Consider the following 10,000-nt stretch of genomic DNA (forward strand, 5'->3'; position numbering starts at 1 on the left):
CTCGGCGTTTGGTTCATCCCACAGCGCCAGTTCTGCTTACCAAAAGTGGCCCACTTGGCACTCCGATCCGAGTCGTTTGCTCGCGGCTTCAGCATATCAAGCAAGCCGGAGATCTCACCCATTTAAAGTTTGAGAATAGGTTGAGGTCGTTTCGGCCCCAAGGCCTCTAATCATTCGCTTTACCGGATGAGACTCGTACGAGCACCAGCTATCCTGAGGGAAACTTCGGAGGGAACCAGCTACTAGATGGTTCGATTAGTCTTTCGCCCCTATACCCAGCTCCGACGATCGATTTGCACGTCAGAATCGCTACGGACCTCCATCAGGGTTTCCCCTGACTTCGTCCTGGCCAGGCATAGTTCACCATCTTTCGGGTCCCAACGTGTACGCTCTAGGTGCGCCTCACCTCGCAATGAGGACGAGACGCCCCGGGAGTGCGGAGGCCGCCGCCCCGTGAAGGGCGGGGAAGCCCCATCCTCCCTCGGCCCGCGCAAGGCGAGACCTTCACTTTCATTACGCCTTTAGGTTTCGTACAGCCCAATGACTCGCGCACATGTTAGACTCCTTGGTCCGTGTTTCAAGACGGGTCGTGAAATTGTCCAAAGCTGAAGCGCCGCTGACGGGAGCGATTATTCCGCCCGAGAGCATCCCGAGCCAACAGCGGCGCGGGTCCGGGGCCGGGCCAGGTAGGTCCGTCATCCGGGAAGAACCGCGCGCGCTTGCCGGGAGCCCGAGCGCCCAAAGGGGCGAATCGACTCCTCCAGATATACCGCCGAGCAGCCAGCCAGGACACCGGGGCTCTGCCCAACAGACGCGAACCGAGGCCCGCGGAAGGACAGGCTGCGCACCCGGGCCGTAGGCCGGCACCCAGCGGGTCGCGACGTCCTACTAGGGGAGAAGTGCGGCCCACCGCACACCGGAACGGCCCCACCCCGCGGCGAGTGGAAAGGCAACCGGACACGACCCCGCCGCGGATTGCTCCGCGCGGGCGGCCGGCCCCATCTGCCGAGGGCGGGGGCCAGTGGCCGGATGGGCGTGAATCTCACCCGTTCGACCTTTCGGACTTCTCACGTTTACCCCAGAACGGTTTCACGTACTTTTGAACTCTCTCTTCAAAGTTCTTTTCAACTTTCCCTCACGGTACTTGTTCGCTATCGGTCTCGTGGTCATATTTAGTCTCAGATGGAGTTTACCACCCACTTGGAGCTGCACTCTCAAGCAACCCGACTCGAAGGAGAGGTCCCGCCGACGCTCGCACCGGCCGCTACGGGCCTGGCACCCTCTACGGGCCGTGGCCTCATTCAAGTTGGACTTGGGCTCGGCGCGAGGCGTCGGGGTAGTGGACCCTCCCAAACACCACATGCCACGACAGGCGGCAGCCTGCGGGGTTCGGTGCTGGACTCTTCCCTGTTCGCTCGCCGCTACTGGGGGAATCCTTGTTAGTTTCTTTTCCTCCGCTTAGTAATATGCTTAAATTCAGCGGGTAGTCTCGCCTGCTCTGAGGTCGTTGTACGAGGTGTCGCACGCCACACCGCCAGCCGGCTGTGCACGCTACCGAGAAAGTACCGGTATGCGAACCGCCAGGCGACGGGCGCGCATCGCACGTTTAAGGAGACGCGGCCGGCCACACAGGCGACCACGACACTCCCACGTCTCCGAAGCGGGACAAACGCCGCGCGCTTCAGTATACGTAGCCGACCCTCAGCCAGACGTGGCCCGGGAACGGAATCCATGGACCGCAATGTGCGTTCGAAACGTCGATGTTCATGTGTCCTGCAGTTCACATGTCGACGCGCAATTTGCTGCGTTCTTCATCGACCCACGAGCCGAGTGATCCACCGTCCTGGGTGATCTTTTCCTTTTCAGTCTCCCACTGTCTCTTTCAAGACAGTAGCATTTGCGGGACTGAGGCGTCTGACGGCCCCTGTTCCACTATTTTTTTTGTGTCCAACGGCCTCACAGCCGATGGGCGTCGTACGGCTCCACACCGGAGCGGACAGGCACTCGGGCGAACGTCATTCAAAACCGGCGCCAGGCGCCAGGTACCGCAGGCCAGCCGCTCCAGAGCTTCAGCGCTCGTACCACACAACAACAACACTTCCGCTAGTTTTGAGAGGCACGCGTGGTTCCGCACGCGGCGCACGGCCACTGCCGTACAGGTAGCGTGTTGCGCGACACGACACGCACATCGAAAGACATGCAGTCTAGTCGGTAATGATCCTTCCGCAGGTTCACCTACGGAAACCTTGTTACGACTTTTACTTCCTCTAAATGATCAAGTTTGGTCATCTTTCCGGTAGCATCGGCAACGACAGAGTCGATGCCGCGTACCAGTCCGAAGACCTCACTAAATCATTCAATCGGTAGTAGCGACGGGCGGTGTGTACAAAGGGCAGGGACGTAATCAACGCGAGCTTATGACTCGCGCTTACTGGGAATTCCTCGTTCATGGGGAACAATTGCAAGCCCCAATCCCTAGCACGAAGGAGGTTCAGCGGGTTACCCCGACCTTTCGGCCTAGGAAGACACGCTGATTCCTTCAGTGTAGCGCGCGTGCGGCCCAGAACATCTAAGGGCATCACAGACCTGTTATTGCTCAATCTCGTGCGGCTAGAAGCCGCCTGTCCCTCTAAGAAGAAAAGTAATCGCTGACAGCACGAAGGATGTCACGCGACTAGTTAGCAGGCTAGAGTCTCGTTCGTTATCGGAATTAACCAGACAAATCGCTCCACCAACTAAGAACGGCCATGCACCACCACCCACCGAATCAAGAAAGAGCTATCAATCTGTCAATCCTTCCGGTGTCCGGGCCTGGTGAGGTTTCCCGTGTTGAGTCAAATTAAGCCGCAGGCTCCACTCCTGGTGGTGCCCTTCCGTCAATTCCTTTAAGTTTCAGCTTTGCAACCATACTTCCCCCGGAACCCAAAAGCTTTGGTTTCCCGGAGGCTGCCCGCCGAGTCATCGGAGGAACTGCGGCGGATCGCTGGCTGGCATCGTTTATGGTTAGAACTAGGGCGGTATCTGATCGCCTTCGAACCTCTAACTTTCGTTCTTGATTAATGAAAACATACTTGGCAAATGCTTTCGCTTCTGTTCGTCTTGCGACGATCCAAGAATTTCACCTCTAACGTCGCAATACGAATGCCCCCGCCTGTCCCTATTAATCATTACCTCGGGTTCCGAAAACCAACAAAATAGAACCGAGGTCCTATTCCATTATTCCATGCACACAGTATTCAGGCGGGCTTGCCTGCTTTAAGCACTCTAATTTGTTCAAAGTAAACGTGCCGGCCCACCGAGACACTCAACAAAGAGCACCCTGGTAGGATTTAAACGGGGTCCGCCTCGGGACGCGAAAGCACCCCTTCGGCTCGCCCCACCGGCAGGACGTCCCACGATACATGCCAGTTAAACACCGACGGGCGGTGAACCAACAGCGTGGGACACAAATCCAACTACGAGCTTTTTAACCGCAACAACTTTAATATACGCTATTGGAGCTGGAATTACCGCGGCTGCTGGCACCAGACTTGCCCTCCAATAGATACTCGTTAAAGGATTTAAAGTGTACTCATTCCGATTACGGGGCCTCGGATGAGTCCCGTATCGTTATTTTTCGTCACTACCTCCCCGTGCCGGGAGTGGGTAATTTGCGCGCCTGCTGCCTTCCTTGGATGTGGTAGCCGTTTCTCAGGCTCCCTCTCCGGAATCGAACCCTGATTCCCCGTTACCCGTTACAACCATGGTAGGCGCAGAACCTACCATCGACAGTTGATAAGGCAGACATTTGAAAGATGCGTCGCCGGTACGAGGACCGTGCGATCAGCCCAAAGTTATTCAGAGTCACCAAGGCAAACGGACCAGACAAGCCAATCCGATTGGTTTTGATCTAATAAAAGCGTCCCTTCCATCTCTGGTCGGGACTCTGTTTGCATGTATTAGCTCTAGAATTACCACAGTTATCCAAGTAACGTGGGTACGATCTAAGGAACCATAACTGATTTAATGAGCCATTCGCGGTTTCACCTTAATGCGGCTTGTACTGAGACATGCATGGCTTAATCTTTGAGACAAGCATATGACTACTGGCAGGATCAACCAGGGAGCTGCGTCAACTAGAGCTGAGCAGCCGGCCGCCCGGGAGTGTGTCCCGGGGGCCCGCGCGAACACGCAAGCGTCCGCTCAATTATTCTGCAAACAGGAGGAGGCCGAGCTCCCCTGCACGATACACCTCGAAACCCTCTCAGGTCCCGGCGGCGCGCAGCGCCGTCCTAGGTACTTGGTCGGTTTCGAGAGAGGCGCAATCGCCCGGAGTTAGGCGAGTAGACGGTTTTAGTGCGAACACCCTTGCTCCCAACTGAGCTTGCCGCTGCCGACAGAGGCCCGGGAGCGTGCTGTCGTGGCATTGCCGGCGGGAGACAACACGCGCCACCTATGGTGACCGGCAGCTCCAACGCCAGCGCCACACAAGGGCAAAGCCCCACTTGGGTGCAGAAGCGAACTCTCCCAGCACAGCGCACGCGCCAACACGTCCGCACAACTGCGATACAAACCACCTGCGAGAACCGCTGGGGCGACCGAGCAGCAGACGGCGTCGCGGCGCCGAGTGCCAGGCGGCGGCGCATCCTCAACGCACACAGTCCTCAATCAGACCAGCACACTGCAGATGTCCACCGCGCTTCGCACCGGGCTCGGCTGAACCAACTTTGGCCGCCAGGCGCCGCGTGCAGGGTGCGCCGCAGCGTAGCTGCGCCGCCTGCCGGGCCCGTCGGCTGGCGCTCCTGCCACTCGGCGCCCCCCACCAGCCGCCTGTTGCGCGTGCGCCCACGCAGCGCGCGGCCAACACGCCGGGCGGCCCCCCTTCACCGGCCGGGAACAGTCCCACCAAGCCACCGCCGCGTATCGCTTCATACCCACATGGGCCTAGTCACGCGTGTGGATGTGGCGGGTACCGCTGAAACAACCGGTTAATAGCTGTACCGATCGTCGCCATCACAGATTCACCTCCAGCGTGAACAACCGCTCAACAACGGATTTCCAGTTCATTTGCGTATCTTGGGCAGTAAACGTAGATGTCCACCTACATTTGCGAATTCAACAATTCTTGCATGCCAGGATGTCATGTGTCACGACACGCTACATCAGACCACATACACACTGCGACATGTGCAGAAGAGAACACGTGGAAGGTGGCCCGCGCACGTATGCGATGTACCTTCCGCGATCCACTGTCAACCGGCATCTGCGGCATGTCCCAGATATGGAACGCGGTCCACCAGGGTAGCACTTTGTGTGAGGCAATACGACAAAGTCGGAATACACGCGTCACTACATCAGACGGCTCACGCTGACCTGACCTGACCTGACTCACCGCACCACCACCCCCAGCGACCCAGGGTGACATACAATGCGTTCGTACGTTCCTCCCACACGCCTCTACGGCGTACCACAGTGCAACCTAGCTGTTATTGGGAGACGAGACAAGTAGCATCAAGCACAACATATGGAAATTGAGATTCGACACCGTTGGGCACAGCCAGCGTACGGTCACACGTATCACACTACTTCACTCTGTACGTAACGACCGATGATCGGTACAGCGTGTGGGTTATGCGTACGACATCAGCGGACAATGGACACAGACCATACCACGACGTACACTGAGGGCGTCGACATCTGAATGCAACTGAACAGCTGCGAGGCTCATTTAACACTCAAACGCCAGACCGACCAGCTTGAGAGGACAGAGACACAAAGAGGGGGACAGAGGGGGACAGAGGGGGGGGAGGGGGGGGGTCGGCGATATAGTCCTATTGCAGTACAATTGACAGTGGATAGCAGGAATATGTGGAAAGTAAGCAACACTCGCAAGACATCTACATGAGGATAACAACGACACCAGAGATTCCGAGCAGTGAACTATGTTAGGCAAAGGGACAACGTGGGTTAGGTTAAGGGACAACGTGGGTTAGGTTAAGGGACAACGTGGGTTAGGTTAAGGGACAACGTGGGTTAGGTTAAGGGACAACGTGGGTTAGGTTAAGGGACAACGTGGGTTAGGTTAAGGGACAACGTGGGTTAGGTTAAGGGACAACGTGGGTTAGGTTAAGGGACAACGTGGGTTAGGTTAAGGGACAACGTGGGTTAGGTTAAGGGACAACGTGGGTTAGGTTAAGGGACAACGTGGGTTAGGTTAAGGGACAACGTGGGTTAGGTTAAGGGACAACGTGGGTTAGGTTAAGGGACAACGTGGGTTAGGTTAAGGGACAACGTGGGTTAGGTTAAGGGACAACGTGGGTTAGGTTAAGGGACAACGTGGGTTAGGTTAAGGGACAACGTGGGTTAGGTTAAGGGACAACGTGGGTTAGGTTAAGGGACAACGTGGGTTAGGTTAAGGGACAACGTGGGTTAGGTTAAGGGACAACGTGGGTTAGGTTAAGGGACAACGTCGGTTAGGTTAAGGGACAACGTCGGTTAGGTTAAGGGACAACGTCGGTTAGGTTAAGGGACAACGTCGGTTAGGTTAAGGGACAACGTCGGTTAGGTTAAGGGACAACGTGGGTTAGGTTAAGGGACAACGTGGGTTAGGTTAAGGGACAACTTGAGTTAGGTTAAGGGACAACTTGAGTTAGGTTAAGGGACAAATTGAGTTAGGTTAAGGGACAAATTGAGTTAGGTTAAGGGACAAATTGAGTTAGGTTAAGGGACAACTTGAGTTAGGTTAAGGGACAAATTGAGTTAGGTTAAGGGACAAATTGAGTTAGGTTAAGGGACAAATTGAGTTAGGTTAAGGGACAACTTGAGTTAGGTTAAGGGACAACTTGAGTTAGGTTAAGGGACAACTTGAGTTAGGTTAAGGGACAACTTGAGTTAGGTTAAGGGACAACTTGAGTTAGGTTAAGGGACAACTTGAGTTAGGTTAAGGGACAACTTGAGTTAGGTTAAGGGACAACTTGAGTTAGGTTAAGGGACAACTTGAGTTAGGTTAAGGGACAACTTGAGTTAGGTTAAGGGACAACTTGAGTTAGGTTAAGGGACAACTTGAGTTAGGTTAAGGGACAACTTGAGTTAGGTTAAGGGACAACTTGAGTTAGGTTAAGGGACAACTTGAGTTAGGTTAAGGGACAACTTGAGTTAGGTTAAGGGACAACTTGAGTTAGGTTAAGGGACAAATTGAGTTAGGTTAAGGGACAACTTGAGTTAGGTTAAGGGACAACTTGAGTTAGGTTAAGGGACAAATTGAGTTAGGTTAAGGGACAACTTGAGTTAGGTTAAGGGACAACTTGAGTTAGGTTAAGGGACAACTTGAGTTAGGTTAAGGGACAACTTGAGTTAGGTTAAGGGACAACTTGAGTTAGGTTAAGGGACAACTTGAGTTAGGTTAAGGGACAACTTGAGTTAGGTTAAGGGACAACTTGAGTTAGGTTAAGGGACAACTTGAGTTAGGTTAAGGGACAACTTGAGTTAGGTTAAGGGACAAATTGAGTTAGGTTAAGGGACAAATTGAGTTAGGTTAAGGGACAAATTGAGTTAGGTTAAGGGACAAATTGAGTTAGGTTAAGGGACAACTTGAGTTAGGTTAAGGGACAACGTGGGTTAGGTTAAGGGACAAATTGAGTTAGGTTAAGGGACAACTTGAGTTAGGTTAAGGGACAACTTGAGTTAGGTTAAGGGACAACTTGAGTTAGGTTAAGGGACAACTTGAGTTAGGTTAAGGGACAACTTGAGTTAGGTTAAGGGACAACTTGAGTTAGGTTAAGGGACAACTTGAGTTAGGTTAAGGGACAACTTGAGTTAGGTTAAGGGACAACTTGAGTTAGGTTAAGGGACAACTTGAGTTAGGTTAAGGGACAACTTGAGTTAGGTTAAGGGACAACTTGAGTTAGGTTAAGGGACAACTTGAGTTAGGTTAAGGGACAACTTGAGTTAGGTTAAGGGACAACTTGAGTTAGGTTAAGGGACAACTTGAGTTAGGTTAAGGGACAACTTGAGTTAGGTTAAGGGACAACTTGAGTTAGGTTAAGGGACAAATTGAGTTAGGTTAAGGGACAAATTGAGTTAGGTTAAGGGACAAATTGAGTTAGGTTAAGGGACAAATTGAGTTAGGTTAAGGGACAAATTGAGTTAGGTTAAGGGACAAATTGAGTTAGGTTAAGGGACAAATTGAGTTAGGTTAAGGGACAAATTGAGTTAGGTTAAGGGACAAATTGAGTTAGGTTAAGGGACAAATTGAGTTAGGTTAAGGGACAAATTGAGTTAGGTTAAGGGACAAATTGAGTTAGGTTAAGCGATAATCTGGTACAGCCACAGTTAGGTTAAGCGATAATCTGGTACAGCCACAGTTAGGTTAAGCGATAATCTGGTACAGCCACAGTTAGGTTAAGCGATAATCTGGTACAGCCACAGTTAGGTTAAGCGATAATCTGGTACAGCCACAGTTAGGTTAAGCGATAAACTGGTACAGCCACAGTTAGGTTAAGCGATAAACTGGTACAGCCACAGTTAGGTTAAGCGATAAACTGGTACAGCCACAGTTAGGTTAAGCGATAAACTGGTACAGCCACAGTTAGGTTAAGCGATAAACTGGTACAGCCACAGTTAGGTTAAGCGATAAACTGGTACAGCCACAGTTAGGTTAAGCGATAAACTGGTACAGCCACAGTTAGGTTAAGCGATAAACTGGTACAGCCACAGTTAGGTTAAGCGATAAACTGGTACAGCCACAGTTAGGTTAAGCGATAAACTGGTACAGCCACAGTTAGGTTAAGCGATAAACTGGTACAGCCACAGTTAGGTTAAGCGATAAACTGGTACAGCCACAGTTAGGTTAAGCGATAAACTGGTACAGCCACAGTTAGGTTAAGCGATAAACTGGTACAGCCACAGTTAGGTTAAGCGATAAACTGGTACAGCCACAGTTAGGTTAAGCGATAAACTGGTACAGCCACAGTTAGGTTAAGCGATAAACTGGTACAGCCACAGTTAGGTTAAGCGATAAACTGGTACAGCCACAGTTAGGTTAAGCGATAAACTGGTACAGCCACAGTTAGGTTAAGCGATAAAGTTGGTTAAATTTGGTATTGTGTGGGAAGGGGGCAGAGAGAGAGGGGGGGGGGGGGGTGGATAGTGGTGGCAGTACACGGATGCCTGAGTCACCGTCAGATACGTCACGTCGGTTCGATGCTTGTAGCAAGAGGCTGGCGGATGTGTGTCTCTCACTTCTGCAATTTTTCATGTGGTATAACACGAGGGCGGGGGATGATATTTGGTGCCCCTCTGTGTAGGATGTGTGTTGGTGGTGTTGATTTATCTGAGCAATGGTAGTTGTCGGAGGAGTGGGGTATTGTGCTTTTATAGGTGGACCTACTGCTCTGGTTATCATAGTGTCGACGGTGCAATGTGGCAGAGAGGATGCACTCGACATTGTCGCATTCCAGATGTTTACGTATTGTGTGTCTCCGTTGCAGGCCGAGAGTGGTGCATGTTCGAGTGTCTGGCTGACGTGCGATTCACGTTGTGTGCCCAGTCTTACAGCACGTATAGGGACATTCGCATAAATCATCTATATTTGGCCTTGCATCATTTACTAAGCAGTGCCGTGAGACGACCGAACTATTAGGAAAGTACTGATGTACCGCATAATGTTTACCTTCCACCACACGGCGAGTATCGACTGTGCCCAGCGTTGCCACCGCAGGCAGCGGTCACCGTCACCATTGTGCGGCGGAACGGAACATCTATATCCTCAGAGGAGCACTCTTTGCCGCCGGGCGTCACGTCTCGCGGCCTGCCGGCCAGCGCCCACGACGAACTTACTGCATGTATAGGGACAGCGGGAATTTGGCATACTTGATATAACTCTTCATGAGGCGCAAGATATAGGGGTGGATTGCAACTTACGACTGCGAGAAAAGTCCGCCGTTCATCCGCCGGAGTTGCGATTTCGGCGGGGCACGTACGGTCGCGGGTGGAGCACTTGGTGCGGCGTACGCACCCGGGT

At 52.5% G+C, this 10,000-nt stretch overlaps 3 non-coding genes across 3 annotated transcripts in view; all 3 read right to left on the reverse strand.

The window, feature by feature from the left end:
- LOC126323163 (large subunit ribosomal RNA) overlaps positions 1–1,507 on the reverse strand; it is a 4,222-nt gene extending 2,715 nt beyond the window's left edge. Inside the window, exon 1 of the ribosomal RNA XR_007559356.1 lies at positions 1–1,507. This exon is cut by the window's left edge and continues 2,715 nt beyond it. This is a non-coding gene — a ribosomal RNA (large subunit ribosomal RNA).
- Positions 1,508–1,695: 188 nt separating this feature from the next.
- Positions 1,696–1,850, reverse strand: LOC126323164 (5.8S ribosomal RNA). Its single transcript, XR_007559357.1, has one exon. It is a non-coding gene; the product is annotated as a 5.8S ribosomal RNA (ribosomal RNA).
- Positions 1,851–2,212: 362 nt separating this feature from the next.
- Positions 2,213–4,105, reverse strand: LOC126323168 (small subunit ribosomal RNA). Its single transcript, XR_007559360.1, has one exon. It is a non-coding gene; the product is annotated as a small subunit ribosomal RNA (ribosomal RNA).
- Between the last annotated feature and the right edge of the window lie 5,895 nt (positions 4,106–10,000).

Source organism: Schistocerca gregaria, unplaced genomic scaffold, assembly GCF_023897955.1.
Source record: "Schistocerca gregaria isolate iqSchGreg1 unplaced genomic scaffold, iqSchGreg1.2 ptg000852l, whole genome shotgun sequence".
In the NCBI taxonomy this organism is placed as follows: Eukaryota; Metazoa; Arthropoda; class Insecta; order Orthoptera; family Acrididae; genus Schistocerca; species Schistocerca gregaria.